Raw genomic sequence first — 11,714 nt, 5'->3', positions numbered from 1 at the left:
ATGAGTATAGAGAAACTGAGTGGATGGTAAATTATGAACTTCTGTTGGATTCCTTGCCACTGGGTAGAATTGGTCCTACTGGCCTGTGAAATGCCTAAATTAACAGAGATGAACAATATTCACCAAGATGTAAAGCAATTAGGAGAGTCTTTGAAAGATGCAGGAATTATATTAGTTTGTTTCATCATCACAGTTGTTTGATGATAAGAAAATGAGAAAAAGGTAGCTGGGGCCAGTTTCTGGAAATGCCTCTTCAGTTTTGAGACAGACTCAGTGGCAGACACAGTCTGCACTGGTTATTGTACCATGCTCTGGACTACGAGGTAAGGGGATATTTCAGAGCAAGAATCCAACTGAAGGGGACCTATTCTATCTTCTTCATTTATTGGGGCCTTCTTTTGGCATTTCAAGATGTGTTCCAAATCAAATAAAGAGTGACAATTTTGTGCATCAGATAATGCTTTGTGTCCTATTTCTAATCTTGTTTTGAAAGGTTGGTTAAAAAATTATAAGCCTGATTCACAAAAATTGGTATGTTTTGTGCACTGAGCTGAACATCTTTTTAAGAAAGCTATAATTATACATTCCCATGAATTAAGCAAATGTTCAAGGAGGAATCACAAATTACATCTATCCACCAATACAGATCTCACAAACTGCTCACGGATTGTCACTGCATAGGTGAGTAATTGGGTCATGTCTCTTTAAGTTCTCATGTTTATCATTTAAGTGGCCTATCATTTTGATTGTATCTCTTTCCTTTAGTTATGAAGATGTGAGAGAACAAAGCCAAGACACAATATTTTGGTACAGCATGTGCTAGTTTGTTCAGGGGATTTCCACTGGGGTGCTTACTCTCTCTGGGTGGGGCAGGAGATGCCGAAAGGACTTCAGAGAGAAGACCAGATCAAGTGTGAGGGGCTCGAAGAAAAATGAGACGCATCACTAATGCTTCTAGAGACTGTGGGGGAACAATGGCGTCTCCTCTCTTCCTTCACCCGGGTCTCGTTAGTCTTTGACAACAGAAAAGCTGAGGAAGACCCGCCTTGCTCCACCTATTCCCCAGATGAAAGACATCCACTGTATTGCTTTGTCATTATTGTTGGTGAGACAAGCGCAGATAGAGAGAGCAAGGGAGGATTAGGAGGGCTACTCAGGGCACCTGAGCTTCCTGCTGCAAAGTCAGGACTCAAGCATCCTACTGTGGGCAGAGCAAGTCCTCTGGCTTGGCAGCTGGCTTGGAGCCTACGTCTTCTCCTCCTCTTTGTTCATCGCTTCCTTTCATCATTGCCTCTTCTCTTCCCTCTTTTATACATTGTCTTCCTTTGGTTCCATGAGTTCCTATAATGCTGTAAATCATTAAAAAAGAAGCCATTTTATTGTTTCTCACACACAAGCAGATCACACTGACCTCAGAAGACTCCCAGTACCAGTTAGCCAAGTCTCTCTTTTCCTTTTTTTTTTTTTTTTTGTGATTGTTTGGGCCATTTGTCAAACAAAGCACATAAAAAAGTCTTTTTTTTTTATTTTGATATTGCAATAAATTGTGTGGTGTTCCTATAGAATTGGTAGAGTCCTAGAGAGTTCAGAGAGCTGACCTTCTGGTGAGATTTGAGAGAATGTTAGAGTTGGAAGAATGTGTGCATATTTGATTGTTTTTTTATTCAAGTTAGCTGGATAAAAGTCCACCCCAGAAAGTCCCATGTCTTCCTTTATTTTTTTAAATCAGTAAGAACAAAGGTTTTCCTGGGCAAATTGAGGCTGAGCATCTAGACTTATTACTAATCTTCACTGTCTGGATTCATCTCTTAGGAACAGAAAGTTTGCCACTATCCTCTACAGAAATTATAAATTCAGTGGGACAGATACTGGTGCATTATCTCTTAGCACCCTTGGAAACAAACTGTTTCAAGAGCAAAAGTCTTTCTCTGACTCTATTTTTAGATGAAACTTATAAAATAGCAATTAAACATTTAATAATTTGTCCTAAATGAGAATGATTTAAAAGTCACTTACCTTGTGATTGCGTATTGAAGGGCAATAAAGTGAAACGACAATGGCAGTAATAGGCAGTGTAATTGCAACAGGAATATCCAGGGCAAAATCCGATATTTGAAAAATATTCAACAGTGCCAAAACACATTCTGTGACACGTTCTATAAAATCTGTATAACTTCTCCCATCTACTGTCAATGTACCTTCCTTCATTAACAGACTTTATCCTTAAGGTGGAAAACAATCTTGGGCAACTGCCTTCCTCTGGGAAAAAAAAAAATCCAGGCCTGCTCAGTGGAGTGACTGGAGAACCCAAGGGCTATAGAAAAAGAAATAAAAGCACCCGAGGGTGTCCTAATAGGTGAAGAGGGCTGTGGGGAAGCCCAGTGTTGCTCTGGTCCTCAATGAATTGTCTTCAGCATTTGATCAGTATGTGCTGAGTCAGTCCCTGGGGCTCTGAGGGGGAGTCCCAGCATCTCGGAGTTTCATTTCCAGGAGCACAATATTTTCCTTGTTGTGGCTCTTTCATTTCTCTTTCTTCCTTACCCCATATCTTCAGCCCCAAATCTTACTGTCATTTGTGTTCTTTCTGGGCAGAGTTTGAAATGTCATACTCGATTCACCTTTATAAGAGTTTAGCCTCGGCCTTGGGATGCAACAAAAATGGAAACTTTTGAGTATCGACCTTTCACTCTTTGCTGAAGACATTTCTGCCAGAAAGTGAGTAGTATTTTGATTTCAGGACATGCCCAGATTTTGATAAAAATGTGAACAAGAGGGCTGACCCTTGGGGAAAGTGGCATGCCGTCTGGCAAAGGCTGTGGGCAGCTGGAGCCAGGATGGGTATCCCTGCAGCTCAGCACTTTCTCATCTCTCTGGTCAAAAGTGACCCTGACTGGTACTCTTTATGGAATTGTCACAGCAAATCAGCAGGTGTTCCTAAAAAATGAAGCAAGGGCTCTGTCTATGGCCACACGACATAACCCTAGGCTAAGCGTTTAAGATACAACTGTCCCTTCTAGAAACCTTCTAAGAAAATGGTAAAGTACTGCCAACTTTTACTTTTTCACATGTAAACCTTTATGCTTTCACTCTATCATCAGTCTCAGGAAACTTTGGGATTTAATATAAGATTTTGGTGGTTGTTGCTGTTGTATGCATTAGTTGGGCTATGCTGCTGAAATAAGGAAACCCAGAAATGCAGTGTGTCTAACAAAAACACACATTTATTGCTTTCTCATAGAAGATGATCCATAGTAGGTAGGCAGCCCCATGGGTTCATTTGATTAGGAGCCCAGTTCACCTTTCATTTCCTAAGCAGTTGGCCTCATATTTAAAGTTAGCTTATCAGCACCATGATCCTATACTAGCCCTTGGGAAGTTCATGAAAGGAGAAGGAGAAGAGAAACCAGCTTCCTTTTTAAGGATGTGATCTGAAAGTTACTTCTGCTCATAACCTATTGGCCAGGAAGTATTAATAGTTAACCATGGCTGCCTTAGCTATAAAGCAGACAGGGAAATGGAGGCTGAAGAGGGATTGCTATGTGCTCAGCTAAAACTGGACGTGCTATTAGTAAAAGGAAGCAGGGGAGAATGGATGTTGAGAGAACAAGCAGCCTTTGCAAGAGTAATATACTCAGTGGTTATGCAAATGTGTGCACCATGAAGAACGTGGGCAGTGGTAGCTATCTCCACATATGGGAGGAGAGAGTAGACATTTAATCTTGAGATTAAAAGACACAAAATGACCTATCAGATGAGTAACCCAGACCAGGGCAGGGTAGAGCATGCACTGGCCAATGAGGAAGTAAAACTATTAATATTTATACCAGAGCCATTTTTTCTGATCTCAGATTTCTGATCCCAGGAGATCTTAAAGATAATCACAACTCTAACGCTAATGTTGCAAATAGGAGTGCTCCATGAGGCTCCAGAAGTTCTAAGGAATATATGATGGTAAAAGGTAAAAGATCTTCTTCATTTATTTTACTCTCAAGAGAAACCATGACAAAAACCTTTAAATTCCAATATGTTGACCCAAGAGTGACACCATGCTGAAGCAGTTGAGTTGTCACTATGGGACCAAAGACTAGGAGAAAGCCACATGGTTGTGTCTGAGACTCTATGTTTGAGTTTCTGTGTTTTGGGATACTGCAGGATCCTGGCCAGTTCTCTCACTTCAGTCTCATCGGGTGAGTGGAGGAATGTCCAACATCACAAATCCATCATCGTGTACTCATGCTGATCTCTACCCTCCCTAGTCAAGAGCAGATGAAGAAAGCTGTCCTTTCTTATTTTATCCCCTGTCCCCCAAGGGAGGTTGGCTTTGCTTCTGGGGAGGCTTCCTACCATGTTCTTCCTTCCAGGCACTGCCTGTCCCTTTTCCAAAGCAAGTCTCTTCCCCTCTACAAACGGTGTAGTCTCTCCTCCACCCAAGACCAAGTCTTGTGCTATCTTAGCCAAACTCTTTTCCACTGATGGAAGCTGAAAGCAGGAGCTTAGTAATGCTGAGTAATGCAGAGTAATAATGATGGCAGGTGGCAGGCTGGGAACTTCAGCCTTTGTACTAGCACTCATCTTGTACTTGTTTTTTTATTGAAAGAATGTTTTTCATCAACTCTTAGCCTTTTCAGTTCATATAGGAGGCTGAATTTTGCCTATACTGGTCATTTTACAATGTGTCCCACAAAGCACTGAAGTTAAAAGCACTGAAGAAAAGAGTCTCTTCCTGGATTTTTTTTTTATTATTATTATTTCAGCATATTATGGGGGCACAAATGTTAAGGTTATGTATATTGACCATGCCCCCACCCACCCACCCAACACCCGATAAATGTTATTCCTATATGTCCACTTAAGTGTTGATCTGTTAATACCAATTTGTTGGTGAGTACATGTGGTGCTTGTTTTTCCATTCTTGAGATAACATCACTTAGTAGAATGGGTTCCATCCTGGCTTTTTAATTTCAAAATTCTGATATGGGAGATGGGAACAAATGGCATAAATAGGGTAACAAAAGAAAGGATTCCCAACTCTCTCACCCCCAAAATGCTACCCCTGCATCCCACCGACTAGAGATGGGTTCATACTAGGGGAGAAGAGAATGGGGAGAAGGGATAGGACAAGAGGCCACATTCTCAGGCTGACGGGAGCTATGGGAAGGAAAGGCTCAGGAGGAAAGCAATGGAGCCCACCCCTGAGCATCTCCTTGGGAGTGAGACAGACCCCCATGCCTCCACTCTGGGGACCTCACACACTGACATAACTCCAACTCCTGCAGAGGTCTCACCCTTTCCATGGGGCCTTCCCATGATGATGTCCTTCCACACAGCTGCCAATGTCTCCTCCCACTGCACAGTAAGAATAATGCTCTGATATGGCCTGGCTTCTTCTGCAACAGGTTTCAGATAATTGCAAAGTCCAGGAAAAGAAAAGTACAACTTTGGATATTCAGATGGGGCTGGAAATAGGGAAAAATCCCCCTGTCTCCGTATCCTCACCTCTGTTTCATACCGTAGTCTTTGTGTATGATTTTATTTGGAAAATAAGTTCTACTGCTTAAAAGTTATACAACTTTGAATTCTAATGAATAGGGCATGAAGTTGGTATCACATCTGGGTCCCAATCGTATTCCTCTCAGTACCTCTCACCTGTGCTTTCCTAATCTGAAAAATGGAGGAATAATATTTAATTATGATGGCTACTCTGTAGTGGAGGTACGTGGTTCGGTGGCTCACACAGGTATTTAGTACATGTCAGTTTTCTTCTCTGTCTTCTTTCATCAACAGGATAACAGATATGGAAAAAAATGTAGGAAAAACCTAGGCAAAGAATTTATGGCTAAGACCCCAATGGCAATTACAAAAACAACAAAAATAAATAAATGGGATTTGAGTAAACTAAAAAGCTTCTGCACAGCTAAAGAAATAATCAACACAGCAAATAGACAACCTACAGACTAGGAGAAAATATTCATAAACTATGCATCAGATAAAGGGATAATATTCAGAACATACAAAGAACTCAAATCAGCAAGAAAAAACAAACAAACCCATTAAAAAGTGGGCATGAGACATGAACCAGAAGCTTTTCAAAAGAAGATAGACAAATGGCCAATAAACGTATGAAAGAAATGCTCAACATCACTAGTCATAAGGGAAATGCAAATTAAACTACAATGAGATAAGACCTTACCCCAGTTAGAATGACTTTTATTAAAAATTCCAAAAACAATAGATGCTGGCATCGATGCAGAGAGAAGGAAGGCTTATACACTGTTGGTTGGACTGCGAATTAGTACAACTTCTTTGGAAAACAGCATGGAGATTCCTCAAAGAACTAAAAGTAGAGCTACCATTTGATCCAGTGATCCCACTACTGGATATTTACCCAAAGGAAAAGAAGTCATTTTATCAAAAAGACTTCTGTACTATTAATAGGATATTTTTTTATTTTTTATTTTTTTATTTTAGCGTATTATGGGGGTACAAGTGTTAAGGTTACTTATATTGCCCATGCCCCCTTCCCCCCCTCGAGTAAGAGCTTCAAGCATTTATTGCAGCAAAATTTACAATTGCAAAGATGTGGAATCAGCTCAAGTGCCCATTGGTTCATGGATGGATTAACAAAATGTGGTATAGTATACCACGGAGCACTACTCAGCCATAAAAAAGGATGAATTAATACCTTTTGCAGAAATTTGGACAGAAGTGGAGCCCATTATCCTAAGTGAAGTATCTCAAGAATGGAAGAGTGCCACATGTACTCCTTATTAAACTGGAACTAATGGATGAGCACACATGTGCACAGAGGGAAGTAAAACTCAGTGGAAATCAAGCGGGCTGGGGAGGGGCAAAAACCTACCTAAGGGGTACATGAACACTATTTGGGTGATGGGTACACTTATAGCCCTGACTCAACCATTACAAAAGCTACCCATGTAACCAAAAACATTTGTATCTCCTTAGTATTTTGAAATAAAAAATAATAATTAGATATAAGTAAAACATTTTAAAGCTTTTTTAAAAAATAAAAGCCAAACCCCCACCTCCCAAACAAAAACCACACAAAAATAGTAAATCATGTGTCTCTCCCTCCCATTAACTTCTACCTCATGGCCCTCTCCCACCAGGTATCCATTGCTCTGAGTGGAAATTGTCATACTAAAAAATAGATATTCTAAATTGTTGGCTTTCAAGTTCAAAAGCCATGGTCTATAAGACAGGAAAGATTTAGAACAATTGACACACATGAGATAAAGAGTTTCTGAACTGTGGAAGAGGAAGGGGAAGGGAAAGGAGGAAGAAGAGGTTTCCAGTGGAGAAGAGAGAGCTGAACACTGCCGAGCAGATGGAGTGCTGCATCCTAACAGCTCACTGCACTGGGATACGAATCCAGGGAAGGGGAGAAGTTCCCCAGATAGGCTTGGGAGCACAAGGCTTTAGAGATAGAAAGGATTTGGGCTTCACTCCTTACCAGCATGCCAGGAGGTGCTTTCCTCATACGTTTCCCTAAACCGCTAGGCCACTGGGGAACAGAGTAGAGATGGCTGCAGAGGGTGCTTAGGCAGAATGGCCTGAGCTCTCACAGAGGCCCTGTGAGCCCTGAGGGCCCAGGGAGGAGCCTAACACTTTGCCTGCATTCCTGGCCGTTGTATGGATATGACACTGAGATGCTATGGGCTGAGGAGCTGCTGCCAACAGATCCTATATGCATGCAGGTATTGGGGGGCCAGTGCAATCTCAGATGCCTCAGCAGAGGTCATTGTGGGAAGGTAACATGCTTGGGATCTAGATGAAATGGCACATTCCAGAAGATGCCAGAGAGGGAGGAAACATTTCTGGAGGACCATGGATTCAAGAACCACATTTGTCCCCTGATGACATGCCATCATGAAACCGTCACTTAAACTCCAAACAAAACTAAAAGTCAATCATGCAAGAGCTATGGAAGGAGATACATTTCAAATTAACTAAGTTTTAACTGAAGCATATGAATTTTATTCTGCATTGGCAAGGTCAAGGTCAAGTTTTTTCACTGTTTGTAGAATAAGGATTCAAGGTAGAAACAGAATTGAGTTATAGAAATAAAGGATGACATTGCTTGCACACCGGAGCATTTTCTACAGCTGGAAAAATAGTGCAATCTCTACATGGACACAGATCAAGACAAATGTCAACAGAGAAGTCTGGGCATTCAGGACTCAGCTGAGCTCATCAGGAATCTCTCACAGAACCAAACTAATTTTGAGTGACACTTACTTCATTTACCTGCAGCAATTAAAGGAGCTTTACTTAAAACTGCATCCTGATCTTTGAGACCAAACAGACTGTGGGCAAGCAGTTAAACTGCTCTGGGGCTCACTTTACTTCTTCATAGCAAGAAAGGATCAAAATAAATAGTCTCCTAAACACCAGTCCCCACTTCCCATTTTAAAATTCTGCAAATCTTAGGGCTTGATCACATTAACTATGAAAGAGGGATCAGAAAGAAGGGCGTAGCATTTCAATTGAGGAAAGAGAAATTGGGTTCTGAACCTCCAGCTATTTATCTTGGTTTTTATCTCTTCTGTATTATGTCATAGGTTTGTTAGGGGAGAAAATAAAAGGCTAGAAAACTTTGTAGAACAATTTACTGTATAACATACCAGACTCTTTTTCACAATGAGAGTTTCCTATAAGTATTTTTTGAAATAATAGCTGAGTCCCGTGCTATGGTCTGAGTTTCAGGAGATAGCTGGGTCTAAAGAAGAATATATCTTGGGGAAAACACTAGATTCCTTTAAAGTAGTGCTGAATGACAAAGACTCTCCGATGGGCTTCCCATCTAAAACAGGATATGCAGAAATGTGTTGGTTGGGGCAGAAAGAAAGCAGAAACATGAGCTTGTGGGGAGTTTTTGTATCGTGTTGACAGAGGTTCTAATGGAAAGTGAGCGTGGTATTGGCAAATCTATTGGTGCTCCAACTTGGGGTCCAAAGATAGATTGGGTGGGCAGGAAACCCTTCATAATAGCATGCAAAACTTACTCTTCATTTTTCTAGGGAGAAAATTATAGCTTTCCCCTAATTCCCAAGAGTTTGTGACCTCAAATATGTTAAGAGCAACTGTTTGTCTGGCTTGGAGTGGTGCCCAAGGAGGTCAGACACAAAGAGCTCAGGCCAAGTCCTCTGCCTGGAGCTGCTCGTGATCCCTAACACCCTGGTTTCAGAATTTCCTTCTCTGGTGGTTCTCAACCCTGGCTGAGCACCTACTCACCTATGGAACATGTCACACTCAGCCTATGCAGTCCTATCCTAGACCTCCTGCCTCAATGTCTACGAGGCAGGGACCGAGTCCCCTGGAGACTTTGGATGCAGGAGTAATGGACACCCACTGCCCTTCTCTCCCTGCCACAGCCCAGCCCACTCCCCCAGGAGGCTGAGTTGTGGGAGCAGCTTGGCTTTTACCAGCAACCCTGATGTTGGGGCTCTGGCCTCTTCCTTCCTAGCTCACCCTCCTGTTGAAAATTTCTTTCTATTGGATTAGTGGAGTGGGACTTTTTCAAAGGGGTCTTAAATAGGAAGTAAAAAAAAAGGTTAATGGAGCATAGTTTTCTTTCCCCTCCCCACTCCACCCTATCCCCAAAGCAAACTCCATCTTGAGAAGAATCAGAGCAGTTGTTTCCCTTCAGTGTCCTGGGGGTGCCTGAGCTTCCCCCAGGACCAGCTATGCAAGGCCAGGGCAGAAGCCTCCTGCAGCCACAGTCCTGCAGCACTGTCCTGGCTACTGTGCTGTCCTCTTTCCTGTGTCCCATGCGACATTGCTGTCACATGCAATCTTGTCACGGGCAACACAGCTACTCTTGCCAATGTGGAGAGAAGGCCCTAAATCAGGACTTCCAACTAAATTATCCTCCCTATGCGGTACTTTCTCTAGAGGAGTCATAGAAATTCCCTCTGGCTTGGTTGGAGAACAACTGAGTTCTCCTGCTACTTAGAAGCGTCCATAGGTTCCTTTCCCTGAGATCCCTGCCTGGCTGTGCACCTGCTTCATCCCCTTCTAACACTGTCCCACCAGCCCCACCCTCCCTCAAGCCCTGGCTGGTGGCAGCCTTTGGCTCTCTTACTGGAAAGTCTATTGCTGGAGACCTGAAGCACACGGCGGTCCCAAGGTCTCCTCGCCACTGCTCTAGAGAGTCATATCAGGCACAAAACATAAAAAAACTTAATTATTTCACATGTGTATATCCAGGTAAGCCTACTTGGAAAGCCTCCATGGAAAGCACTTGTGGGAAGACTGTTTCTTCTCCTTTTGATTGCATTGGCACTCGTCTGAAATCAATTGTAAATTTACTTTTTATATGCTCTATCCTATTCCATTGATCTATGTATCTACCTTTTTGCCAGCACTATGCTGCTTTTATTACTATAACTTTGTAGTAAGTTTTGAAATCAGGAAGTGTGAGTCCCCCAACATTATTTTTCCATTTTTTTTGAGATTGTTTTAGACATTTTTGGTCCCTTGTATTTCCGTATAAATTTTAGGGTTAGTTTGCTAATTTTTTAAAATAAGGCTGCTGGAATTTGATGGTATTACATTGAATCCAAAGATGAATTCACAGAGTATTGCCATCTTAAAAATATTAAGTCCTCTAATTCACTAACACAGAATTTTTTCCATTCTTAAGCTTTTAAAATTTCTTTAAACAGTGTTTTATAGTTTTCAGTGTAGAAGTCTGTTACTTCTTTTGTTAACTATATGCCTAACTATAATATTTAATTTCTTTTGATGCTATTATAAATGGAATTGTCTTCTTAATTTCCTTTTCATACTGTTATTTGCTTGGTATAAAAATACAATTGCTTTTAGTATACTAATATTATACCCTGAAATCTTTTTGAATTCATTTATTAGCTCTAATAGTTTTTTTCTTGTGGATTTCTTTTTTCCCCTGTGAATTCTTGTGAAGATAGAAAATTTTCTATATACAAGATCATATTACATGTGAATAGAGATAGGTTTACTTATTTCTTTCCAGCCTGATGGACTTCAACTTCTTTACTTGACTAATTGCCCTGGATAGAATCTCTGGTATAATGTCAGACAGAATTTGTGAGAGTGGATGTCATGGGTTTTTTTTTTTCTAATTTTTAGGGAGAAAGCATTCAGTCTTTCACCATTAAACATAATGTTAGCTATGGTTTTTTTTCGGATATCCTTTATCAGGTTGAGGAATTTCCTTCCTATTCCTCCTTTGTTGAGTGCTTTAATCATGAAAGGTTGTTGGATTTTGGCAAGTGCTTTTTCTGCATTTATTGAGATGATTATATTTGCTTTATCCTTTATTTACCAATACAATGTCTTACTTTTATTGATTTTCAGATGTTAGAGCAATCTTCCATTTCTGAGATAAATCTCACTTGTTCATGGTCTTATTTTGTTACTGGATTCAAGTGTGCTAGTATTTTGTTGAGGATTTTTGCATTTCTATTTATACGGGGCATTAATCTGTAGGGTTTTTTTTTTTTTTCCTTGTGATGTCTGTCTGATTTTGCTATAGGGCAATACGAGCATTATGAAATAAGTTAGGAAGTATCCCATCTAGGCCTGGGATTTTCTCTGTGGGAAGTTTTAAAATAACTAATTTAACCATTTTACTTATTTAAGGTTATTCAGATTTCTTATACTTTTCTTGAGTCAGTTTTGGTAGTTCGTGTCTTTCTAGGAATTTGTCCATT

Source organism: Microcebus murinus, chromosome 11, assembly GCF_040939455.1.
Source record: "Microcebus murinus isolate Inina chromosome 11, M.murinus_Inina_mat1.0, whole genome shotgun sequence".
Classification (NCBI taxonomy): Eukaryota; Metazoa; Chordata; class Mammalia; order Primates; family Cheirogaleidae; genus Microcebus; species Microcebus murinus.
The sequence above is the reverse complement of the archived record's forward strand: the minus strand, read 5'-3'. Positions refer to the sequence as shown.